Genomic DNA, 12,774 nt, shown 5'->3' with positions numbered 1-12,774 from the left:
TTTTCCATAGGTTAAAAAATTAAAATGATACTGATGTGGGGCCAAAATCTGGGCCCATGTGTCCGAATAACAGGGTTTTCTTAGAAAATTGATCTGCTATTTGATGGAAAATTGTAAAGGGGTCTAAAAAGTTTATGAAAATCTTACCTTATGGTCAAACTAACTAAAACTGGATAGAGATATAAACTTTTATTTTAAAAAACTAGCTTTAGGCCAGACGCGGTGGCTCACACCTGTAATCCTAGCACTTTGGGAGGCCGAGGCGGGAGGATTACCTGAGGTCGGTAGTTCAAGGCCAGCCTGGCCAACATGGTGAAACCTCATCTCTACTAAAAATACAAAAAATTAGCCGGGTGCAGTGGCGCGCGCCTGTAATCCCAGCTACTCTGGAGGCTGAGGCAGGCAAATCGCTTGGATCTGGGAGGCAGAGGTTGCAGTGAGTCGAGATCATGCCATGGCACTCCAGTCTGGGCTACAGAGTAAGACTTTGTCTAAAACAAACAAACAAACAAACAAACAAACAAAAAAACTAGCTTTAACATTAAAGATGCATTAATGCAAACATGAAATTTGGTTTTCTCTTTTGAAGATGATTTTTAAGTAATGTTAAAAGATAATAAAAGGGTTTTGTTTTCTCCTTTGGGTAAATGGCAGGGAAAAAATGGAGAGAGAGAAGAGAGATTCAGTTGGCCTCATGCTATCTTCACTGGGTCTTCTTTGGAAAGCTAAGTCTCCTCTATCAGAGTAAAGGTTTTTCTTTTTTAAATTTTTTTTTTTTTTTTGGAGTTATCATTTTGGCCAAAGAATGATTTATGGTGACCTGGGATTCTATTTTGTGATATCCAGTGTTTTAAACCTTTGCTACTTGACAAACTTTCCAAAATAAAATTATAAATTATGTCTCTTTCTAACCTAATATTTTAGATATTAGGTCCTCTAAAGTCCAAAAATGACATTTGGCTTATTTGGTACAAAAATCATACAGGAAGCATTGTCAAATATGAAATGGTGTTTGGCTTTCTTTGGTCTATATTTGTGTAAGTGTGTTATTAGTATATGTTCTGAAATTATGTAAAACCCCTATAATTCTAATATGACTCAGTATATGTTATCAGTAATCATTATAATTATGTTAACACACTGTATGCCATGGAGGTGGCAAATTTCCTTGTCAATCGTGTCTTTAACTGTGGTTGCCCTAAAATGTTTTTGTCATCCACAGACAATTGTCTCGTTTTGGTCCTCTTTAAAAGATGGTTTTATAATCAGGTATAAAATTTAACAGGTGCTCTTAAATGCAGGATTCTGATTAACTCTGGAGATTGTAACATTAGAATAAACACTTTCTTTTTTCTTTTTTATTTTTTTTATTATTATACTTTAGGTTTTAAGGTACATGTGCACAATATACAGGTTTGTTACTTATGTATCCATGTGCCATGTTGTTTTGCTGCACCCATTAACTCGTCATTTAGCATTAGGTATATCTCCTAATGCTGTCCCTCCCCCCTCCCCTCACCCCACAACAGTCCCCAGAGTGTGATGTTCCCCTTCCTGTGTCCATGAGTTCTCATTGTTCAATTCCCACCTATGAGTGAGAACATGCGGTGTTTGGTTTTTTGTCCTTGCGATAGTTTACTGAGAATGATGTTTTCCAGTTTCATCCATGTCCCTACAAAGGACATGAACTCATCATTTTTTATGGCTGATAGTATTCCATGGTGTATATGTGCCACATTTTCTTAATCCAGTCTATCGTTGTTGGACATTTGGGTTGGTTTCAACTCCTTGCTATTGTGAATAGTGCCGCAATAAACATACATGTGCATGTGTCTTTATAGCAGCATGATTTATACTCCTTTGGGTATATATCCAGTAATGGGATGGCTGGGTCAAATGGTATTTCTAGTTCTAGATCCCTGAGGAATCGCCACACTGACTTCCACAATGGTTGAACTAGTTTACAGTCCCACCAACAGTGTAAAAGTGTTCCTATTTCTCCACATCCTCTCCAGCACCTGTTGTTTCCTGACTTTTTAATGATGGCCATTCTAACTGGTGTGAGATGGTATTCAAGATGGATTAAAGACTTAAATGTTAGACCCAAAACCATTAAAACCCTACAAGAAAACCTAGGCAATACCATTCAGGACATAGGCGTGGGCAAGGACTTCATGTCTAAAACACCAAAAGCAATGGCAACAAAAGCCAAAATTGACAAATGGGATCTAATTAAACTAAAGAGCTTCTGCACAGCAAAAGAAACTACCATCAAAGTGAACAAGCAACCTACAGAATGGGAGAAAACTTCTGCAACCTACTCATCTGACAAAGGGCTAATATCCAGAATCTACAATGAACTCAAACAAATTTACAAGAAAAAAACAAACAACCCCATCAAAAAGTGGGCAAAGGACATGAACAGACACTTCTCAAAAGAAGACATTTATGCAGCCAAAAAACACATGAAAAAATGCTTGTCATCACTGGCCATCAGAGAAATGCAAATCAAAACCACAATGAGATAAACACTTTCAAATAGAAGAATGAATGGTGTTTGGTTTACTTTGGACTGTATTTGTTTAAATATGTTATCAGTATGTGTTCCAAAATTATGGGAAACTTCTATAATGTTGACATAATTTAGTGTACATTATTATAATTGTTATGTAAAATTGCTGTATGCCACAGAAGTAATCAAAATTCCTAGTCAATTGTAGCTTTCATAGTGGCTACAGACTTTTGTCATCCACAGATATTTTGTCTTGCTTTGGTCCTTTTCAAAAGGCAGTTTATAATCAGATATAGGACTCTAAGTGCCGGTCTCAGATAACTTTAAAAATTGTGCTATCGGAATAGAGAATAAAACAAGCTTCTAGGACTCTCATGGAAAGCTAATGTGTTAAACATTGCTAAACCTTTTGTTTTCAGAGTTAAGAGAACTTATTTCTTAAGAGCTATTTGCAACTTTTAACGAGTAAAATGTAATCCTGTGAACAAAATTTGGAGGATATTTGTTCCTTTCTACCTGATTTATTCCAGAATTTGGAAACTATATGTGAATATTCTCAATTTATGGCAGTATAGTTCATTGCGTAAGTGCAATAAGAATCTGTTCTCTTTTGTAACAGGACACAGCTGGAGAAATCATGCTTCCTTTAAAGAATCAAAGTTGACTTATAGAGCCAATTAAAGCCTGTTGGGGAATCTGGCCTCATACCTTGTCCACACAGAGTCTCTGTACAAGTTTCCTGACGACCTGTGGTAAGTAAAGAATGTCACTTTCTAACAGGCCCAGGAACCCCAAGTTACCTTGGGACCTCAAGAGGAGAGGACTTTGCCCAACTCATAGGTATTTGAGAGTACAAATCCACGGCTGGGCTCGGCTTTTAAAAAGTCTTATCTGAGATTCTTCATGGAACAGAGTTCTATCAAAGCCAACTTAAAAAGCCTAAGTATAAAATAATTATTCTTGCTGCACTTTATGCAAATAATCAGGCCATGCACAGTAAGACTAAAGTTTATTTTGTAAACAAATCAGTTCTATCATGATTTGTTTTTAATAAAAATGGGGACTGGAAAGACAAAATTATGCTTCAAAAGAAAAACTATAGTACAATGTTGTAGCTGTTCTTGAGGTTTTTTTTTTTTTTTTTTTTTTTTTTTTTTTTTTTTTTTTTTTTTGAGATGGAGTCTCGCTCTGTCACCCAGGCTGGAGTGCAGTGGCGCAGTCTCGGCTCACTGCAAGCTCTGCCTCCCGGGTTCACACCATTCTCCTGCCTCAGCCTCTCCGAGTAGCTGGGACTACAGGCGCCCGCCACCACGCCCGGCTAATTTTTTGTATTTTTAGTAGAGACGGGGTTTCACCGTGTTAGCCAGGATGGTCTCGATCTCCTGACCTCGTGATCCGCCTGCCTCGGCCTCGCAAAGTGCTGGGATTACAAGCGTGAGCCACCACGCCCGGCCTATTCTTGAGGTTTTTTTCTGCAGTTTAAACTAAATTCTAAATTCTTTGTGGGTTAGAAGTCCCCAAACTAATACTTTCAAATCTTTGCTTTCAAAATTGGGAATTGTACTCCTCATCCTAGGACTCGTTATTTACCTTATAGTAGGCTGTTTCACTTAAATACTGCAGTAAAATTACAGATGAAAATACTAATGTTCTAGCCATGCAAGCCATGAACGCCCGGCCAGGCCTGCATGAGTACACTCAGACAGTTGCAAAGCAGTTCCACTCTTCTCATGTTGGGGTTCACTCCCATTCCCACTATGTCCCCTGTCAGCAGGAAGAAGCCAGAGCAATCAACAGCCTTTTCCCACCTTCATAGCCTACACCTTATTAAGGTGTTATAAAACCCAAAGGGCGGGACTGAAACTGTCATTGCAAAATTATGACTGAGACAATGAAAGAGATCTAACTTAACTAACTCCATCTTGCTTCTAACCTCCAAGCTGTCCTTGTTCATTCCTGGGCACAGGCTGAACTAACTTTGGGAAAAACTTACAGTTTATAGTTTAAATAAAGACAGTAACAGATCTTTCCCAAAGCAGATCTTCTTGCCCGGGGACTAGATTGCCTTTGCGGGACTAACATTAGCCACAAGATTAGAAATTATGGTTTAGGAGTCATGCAGCTGGAGGTTACAAGATTCAGACCCTCCCTAAACTGCTCCTAAGATCAGTGCTTGAGATATTTTGCAGACCCTGCACTTGATGGATTAGCTGGCACAACCCAGATCAATAAACTGGCTCATCTGATCTTGTGGCCTCCCCCCCAGGAACTGACTCAGCACAAGAAAACAGCTGTGACTCGCTATGATTTCATCTCTGACCAATCAGCACTCCTGGCTCACTGGCTTCCCCCAACCCACCAAGTTATCCTTAAAAACTTTGCTCTGCAAATGCTGGGGGAGACTGCTTTGAGTAATAATAAAACTCCAGTCTCCCACACAGCCGGCTCTGCGTGAATTACTCTTTCTCTATTGCAATTCCCGTCTTGATGAATCAGCTCTGTCTAGGCAGCAGGCAAGGTGAACCGCTTGGGAGGTTATAAAAGTGTAGCATTTGGCCAGGTGCAGTGACTCATGCCTGTAATTCCAGTATTTTGGGAGGATAGTGAGATGAGAGTTTGTCTCAAAAAAAAAAAAAAAAAAGCATTTTATAGGATGAAATACTCACACACACCTAAAAAGAATGTACTAGAACTGTTATATATCAACATAACTGCTTCACCGTACACCAGGTGATAAGGCTCTGTAGCCAAAGTTACAAGGCAACTAGGTGTCACCCAAGGAAGAGACAGTATATGACTTGAGGTCACTGAGAAAAGACACCACCCCCACCAAGCTCAAGAGGTACAATGTGTACTTATGGAGACAGAGGGTGCCCAAGATTCAGCCACTTGCAATGTGTTGGTCCCTCGTGGCCAGCAGAACCACTCCACAGTCTACACAGGTGGTGTGTGTATACACGCTTCATAATGCAGTAGAAAGACCTTAACCCCTCCTCTATGGGGTCTGAAACGCAGAAAGCTAGGAGCATGAATGAGGGCGGCTGATTGATGCACTTAGAAACAGAACAAAGGAGGCCTGGCATGGTGGCTCACACCTGTAATCCCAGCACTTTGGGAGGCCAAGGCAGGCGCATTACCTGAGGTCAGGAGTTTGAGACCAGCCTGGCAAACATGGCGAAACCCCATCTCTATTAAAAATACGAAAATTAGCCAGGCGTGGAGACGTACAGCTGTAATCCCAGCTACTCAGGAGGCTGAGGCAGGAGAACCACTTGAACCCAGGAGGCAGAGGTTGCAGTGAGCCAAGATCGTGCCACAGCACTCCAGCCTGGGTGACAAAGCAAAACTCCATCTTAAAATAAAAACAAAAACAAAAACAAAACAAAACAAAAAACAGAACAAAGGAGTATATCAAGTGCAGAAAAACAAGATAGTCCCTAACAAGATGTTAAACCCAGCAAAGGTTGTGAGGACTCTTTCACTCTTGTAAGGAAATGTCTCGGGCCCGAGACCACTCTTTTTTCTCACTCTGTCATCCAGGCTGGAGTGCAGTAGCACGATCATAGCTCACTGCAGCCTCAAACTCCTGGGTTCAAGTGATCCTCCCACCTCAACCTCCTGAATAGCTGAGACTACAGACATGTGCCACCCTCACTCTGCCTGACTTTTTTTAACAGATAGGGTCTCACTATGTTGCCCAGGCCAGTCTCAAACTCCTGGCTTCAAGAGAGCCTCCTGACTTGGCCTCCCAAAGCACTGGGATTACAGGCATGAGCCACAATGCCTGGCGTCCAAGGACACTCCTACACAGCCAAGTAAGGAGAGAGAAACTGTGCATGACTGCTTTTCCCAACAATAACAAAAATATGTGCTAAGTTTAATAGCACATCCTAAATACGAATTGTGAAAAAAAATGTATAACCATGTGTGTGTGACTGTATACGCATGTATGTGAAAGTACCTGTAACTACTCAAAGAAATTTTAAAAGCCTGAAAGGATTCACAAAATCTCTTACTGGTGGTAGGGGTAGGAAGGTAGAGAATTGCATTTAAAAGCAACTTTATATTTTTTTGTCTTCTATTTCCTAAAAGAAAAGTAAATTGAAAAGCAATTATTAGAAAGCATAGTTATACTGTCATTTACGTTTTAAAGCAAATGAAAAGTAAAGCAGTTTACATATGCACATAAAAGCTCCTAAGCCTCACTACCAAAGTATTTTTAGCCATGATTTCCTCTGGGAGGTGGGATGAGAGGGCTCTCCTTCCTTATTTGCCTATGTTGCCTAAATTGTTACCCATTACATTTATAAACAGCAAAGTGATCAATAATTCTCTTAAGAAGCAAAGCAAATGAGCAGCAACTTGTAGGATTGAAGATGGCAGATGCACAGCAGAAGGGACAGCACATTCTTGAGGGGGGACTTGAGTACAAACCATGGCTTCAGCTCAAGCAACTACAAAAGGAAGTTCTCCAGGTAAACAGATGTAAGGAGAAAAAAAACAGGCAAGTGAGGTAGAGAACAAGAAGAGCAAAATGCTACCAAAACACAATATGCAAAACAAAAACAAAAACAAAAAAACCTAACCAGAAAGAAAACAGAAACAAAGAAAAGTAGTAGCCAGCAACAATAAGAAAAAAAATAAAAGTTGAAGAAAAAGAGAAATACAAGCAGTGCTGCCATTAATGTTCCACAGACACACGATCAGCTGACTCTGTACGGATCACTTGCATCCAGAATTTCTCTAATATGACTCTCGGTTCAGTCTGGAGAGCAATCTCATCAGTATCTTCTTGCCCCTAAAAGCTTCTTTAACTAGGAGTAAAAGTACCCAGATATTATTGGTGGAAAAGATCCATCAGTAACAGCCATCAATCTACTCCAGGATCCAAAAATGCCCATAAATAGCCACTGAACTAACAAACTGAAGACTCGTGAGACAAGAACTGGAGAGTCTACAAAAAGTGTGAGATGGACAACAGGTCTCAGAACTTGTTGCAAAGTGGCCCCACTACCCTGTGCACAAAGTCACAGATGAAGGTCATATCCCCTGAAAATGTTGACCCCTTCCATCTCCCACCACTGTGAAGCAAATGTAAAAGGAGTGACACTTACGATATTAAAACAGAGCCACCATCTTCTACATTTGCTCTAAACTAATACCTATCCAATGTCCTCTGCTCTCAGCAAGTGCTGCTAATACTGTCAAAAGAAATGACAGTAAACTAAGATGTAAAGAAGACTCACACTAGAAGGTATGCAATCATCCAGGGATAAAAAAGAAACTACAGCCCTACTCTAAGGGCCAAGAAGAGGCAAGAAAAGAGCTACATTAGGGAGCACACATGCTGAGGAAGCTGCTACAGTTCTGGCAGAGAACTGAAGCCTTGCTGTGAAAAAGGGGAGTGGAGTAAGAATAAGCATTCAAAGGAAAAAAAAAAGGGGGGAAATGAAAGAAGAAATAAAGTAAATAAATGAAGGCCTATAAAAGGAGACTCGAAGACTGAGAAGCAGTGGGAGCTTCAGGACCAAGAGGAGCAGGCTCCAGCCTTGCTGCATTCCAGCAGCACAAAAGGGAAGGAGAAACACCTGGTCAGGAGAAAGCTGAAAAACAGAAAAAGGAGAGAGACTTTCATGGCCAAACCTGCAGAACAGACAGAAGAGAGAAAACCAAAGTATAAAAAGAACCACAATGCTGCTAAAAATGAAGATAAATATGGCAATTAAGTTAAAGAGAAAGAAATTGAGGCCAGAGAGAAACACTTTTAAGAAATGTACCCAGTGAAAAATATAAATGGCACTGACCAATCTCAGGAAATTGACACCCACAGTCAAATTAGCTCCAAAAATAAGTGTCTAAGCAGGACTGTTCTGAAGCAGCTGCTGCACAAATGTCCAAAAGGGTCAGTGACTTTTTTTCCCCCCCACACCAGCTAACTTCCAGATTTTTGGAGCGTGACGGGGGAACAAGGGTTTCACTATATTGCCCAGGCTGGTCTTGAACTCCTGGGCTCACACGATTCTTCTGCCTCAGCCTCCTGAGTAGCTGGGATCACAGGTGCATGCCACCTTGCCTGGCAGTAATGTATTTGTAAAGAGGTGATGAGAAGACTGACAGAAAATTCAGGGCGAATGCCTGTGACTATAGTGAGGATTCCAGTCCTTGAGTCAAAGAAAGGTTAGCTCAGCCTCTGCAATCATGAACATGAATGAAGTTAAGACCTCATGGGCCTCTCAAACTCTGAATGAAAGACCCAGAGCATAGTGAACATACAGCTACCCCAGCAGATAGCTGAGCCTGCCAATGAAATTCAGGTATCTTAATGCCACAGGCTTCTCCCAAGTCCCAACTAGCTTTTAAGGACAGAAGAAAAGCTTCATTTATCTTCTTGCTGAGATTATATCACAATTACACTCAGGACTGGGAAGGAACCTGAGCTGGGTCTTATTCTCAGGACTCTCCCCCCAGAGCTTTATAGCTTAACCCAGTTTCATTCCCACAAAGAAAATGGCTTTGAAAAGAACAGGGAAACTTCCAACCAAGATCTTGATGTTTTTCAAGGAGATTTTCTTCTGTTACATTGTTTCTTCACCTCATGGCCAGTGTAATTTCTTTGTTTTCCTTTTAATGTCCCCATGAGCTAGTCTCTTATTTTTGTGTTTTCCTATCAGTGTAAGTGTATAGAAGGTATATAAACTGATACTAAGCAAACAGGTTTCTAAGATAATCACAACTTAAGAAAAAATGCAGGCCGGGCGCGGTGGCTCATGCCTGTAATCCCAGCACTTTGGGAGGCTGAGGAGAGATCACCTGAGGTCGGGAGTTCGAGACCAGCCTGACCAACATGGAGAAACCCTGTCTCTACTAAAAATACAAAAATTAGCTGGCGTGGTGCTGCATGCCTGTAATCCCAGCTACTCGGGAGGCTGAGGCAGGAGAATAGCTTGAACCCAGGAGGCGGAGGTTGCAGTGAGCCAAGATCATGCCATTGCACTCCAGCCTGGGCAACGAGAGCGAAACTCCACCTCAAAAAAAAAAAAAATGCTTTCAGTATGTATTTAAAGCCTTAAAATAATATTTATATTCATTTACCAATTAAGAAATAAACTAATAATGGGAGTGCCCAAAACTTGATTTCTAAATACTATACTATTCTTCAATTAAAACAAACAAACAACAGCAACAAACAGGATCCTTGGAGAAGTGACTGATGCCAGGCTGGGGAGGGAAAAATATAAGGGTTTTGGGTGCCAGAAAACAAAAACTAGGGAAGGACTGAAAAAAAAAAAATCGAGGCAAACAGACACAGCTCCCAACAGTCAAAGAGCTACAATAATTTCAGCAATAAAATAACAATAGTACTGCATTCTAGCGCAAAGAACAAAATAAGTATCCAAAGCACACAATAATATAACTGATTGAATCAATAAATAACGGGAGAAGGGATAGCTCTTCCTCACAAAGATTCCAATGAATACTTTGAATGAATGAGAATTGTATGTAAGTATCCAGTGAATGCCTAGAAGGAATGAAGGGAAGAGAAAGTCAAATCCCAACACCACAGCAGTCATTGCTGCAGGCAAGATCAATCAATGAATGCTATTTAGACCAAAGTTCAAAGAAAAACAGCATCTCATATGCAAAGTAGTAAACTATCTTCCCCCAAATAATTACTGATGACTAGGAGAAAGACAGTAAGGTTCCAGTGGTAACACTTGACAAAAAACTTGAGATGCAACCAAATTGAGGGACTTTATAAAAACACAAATATAAGGCCAGCGCGGTGGCTCATGCCTGTAATCCTAGCACTTTGGGAGGCCGAGGTGGGCGGATCACCTGAGGTCGGGAGTTTAAGACTAGCCTGACCAACGTGGTGAAACCCCGCCTCTACTAAAAATACAAAATTAGCCGGGCGTGGTGGCACATGCCTGTAATCTCAGCTACTTGAGAGGCTGAGGCAGGAGAATCACTTGAACCTGGGAGGCGGTGGTTGCGGTGAGCCGAGATCACGCCACTGCACTCCAGCCAGGGCAACAAGAGTGAAACTCCGTCTCAAAAATAAAATAAATAAAATAAACAAGGAAAAAGAAACGAAATTTAAGATTAGGAAGGAAAAAAATAAATTCATAAATTCAATCTTACAGAACACCTAACAATTCGCCCGAGAGTCATAGAAATGTACTCTTTCACATTGTTTCTAATACAAAATCTTGAAAATTGCAAAATACAGTGTTATGTTTTACTATAGTTTACTCTCTGACATCGCAGACTGCTTATGCACTAATTCTTCCTGGATACCAGAAGCCACAGAAAACCTACCGGTGGAATACTTGCCATTTTTCACGCTTTTTGTCAGTTTCCTTTTTAAGTGCATACTGAGGTCTATCTTCAAAACATTCTCATCTTTTCGGCTTACAGTCTAAGACATTTTTTTTTTCTAACCAAAATGTGTCTGCCTTTCATTAAGATAACATAAAAGAGCAGCCTAATTATTTGGTCCCTGAATATGCACACACATGCATGCACACACATACATGCACACACACACACACACGCAGACACACACACAACACATGGAGGCTCTCTGAAACTGCTTAATCAAATTACTGCCTAAACCACTCCCTGGCACTTCCTTGCAAAACCACCAACCTAATACTGAGTTTTCAGTTTTGCACTACAAGCAGTTTGAAACAGAATAACATTCTTGCCTGGCCACCACTTTTAAATTCGGAAGGAAACAATACTCTGATCTCTTAGGCCTGTGCAAGTCAGAATGTGCTACAATCGCTGCAGGTTAGAGCTCTGCCTTTGTTTAAAAACTGCATTTTATATACTGGTTATTTCATTGTGAAAGATAACCACCCTGACAAACAAGATTTTGCTATTTTTCTGCACAAATGTCACTTCACCATTTAGAGCTTCATGCAAATGTGTCTCCTACAGAAAACAAACTGCAAACACGATTTCTTAATTATCCTCGCAAAAAAAAAATGTTTTAGTGGTGTCATAATGCCAGCACTAATTTTAGTCAAAATAAGAACAAATGCATTCTACAAATTCAGGAGATTATAATTTTTAAAAAGCAGTAGTATGGATGTACTTAATGTCACTGACTTATACACTTCCAAATGGTTAAATGGTAAACGTTTATGTATTGTATGGTAAATGTTATGTGTATTTTGGCACAATATTGTTTCCTCACAATAATACTAACAGGTTTTTTAAAAAGCAGGAGCACGCTCTCATTTCGTAATATATATTTATGGATGTCAGTGTGCAAAATTATGCACAGATATTTTAAATGTTAGGAGGCCTGGAGACAGATTTCAGGATTGCAGCTACTTTTACTTTTCTTCTACTTTCCCGTGTTATCTAATTGTCTCTGGTAAATACGCTTTATATGCAGAATTGGATGAAACGAGAAAGCCCGGAGAAACCTGGGCTCCAGATTCTCTACCCCGGACGCCTGGGAGGCAAAGAGGTTCTCGATACGCCCTCAGCGTGGCGGGGGCGGGATCCACCGCCAGACCCCCGCCACCGGCGCAGCCTCCAGGCCGGGCCTCGTCCGCGGCCCGGGCAGGCCCGAGGATGCCACGGCCTTCGGGGAGCCCCGCGCCCGCAATGCCGCCACCCCCACCCCCGCGCCCCGTCAGGCCTCTCACCGACTCCCGCCGCCGAGCGACAATCGGTCCACCCGCCGCCACCACAGCAGCCTGTCCCGCGCCTACCTCCCGGCGGCTCCAGTCGCGCACGCGCGTCGGCGCCCCGGGCCCTCCGCGGCCTCTCTAGGAAACTGGGAGGCCCAACCTCTCTGCTTCTCTCCGGCTCCAGTGGGGCGGGCGGCGGGGCTTGTCCACCATCCCTCACCTCCCTCCGCTGGACACTTCCCTTCCACGCTCGGATGCCCAGCAGCGCCTGTTTTCTTACATCCCTCCTGTCGTGTCTGCGGGGCTGCCCTGAAGGCCTCCTTCCCTCCAGGGAAGAAAGGGATCCAAAGCTAGGGGTGAAAATAGGGCCAGCAATATCTAGCAGACTGGTCCTGGCCAGGAGAAGGGGTTAAGGGAGCCACTCATTCTTCGCCTGGGTACCCTTCAAAGACGGGAACCAGATCCTACGGGAAGCTAGGTGCCAGAATTCCTGCCTTTCCAAGACGAGATCATCCCCATCATCACCATACCCAGGAATACTTGTTCATAGCCAGCCCAGAGGTGCACCATACTTTAGCTTCCCAAGGCCTTCACTTGTTTTCTCCTGTGGGTGAA

The 12,774-nt window shown here is 41.9% G+C and overlaps 1 protein-coding gene across 1 annotated transcript in view; it reads right to left on the bottom strand.

Annotated features, from left to right (window-relative positions):
* ZNF445 (zinc finger protein 445) overlaps nt 1-12,250 on the bottom strand; it is a 36,009-nt gene extending 23,759 nt beyond the window's left edge. The window contains exon 1 of the mRNA XM_030812001.1: nt 12,175-12,250. The gene's annotated coding sequence lies outside the window, so the exon portion shown is untranslated. The remainder of the gene's footprint in view (nt 1-12,174) is intronic.
* Nucleotides 12,251-12,774: the final 524 nt, after the last annotated feature.

The sequence above is a fragment of the Nomascus leucogenys genome, chromosome 4 (assembly GCF_006542625.1).
Source record: "Nomascus leucogenys isolate Asia chromosome 4, Asia_NLE_v1, whole genome shotgun sequence".
Classification (NCBI taxonomy): domain Eukaryota; kingdom Metazoa; phylum Chordata; class Mammalia; order Primates; family Hylobatidae; genus Nomascus; species Nomascus leucogenys.
The sequence above is the reverse complement of the archived record's forward strand: the minus strand, read 5'-3'. Positions and strand labels throughout refer to the sequence as shown.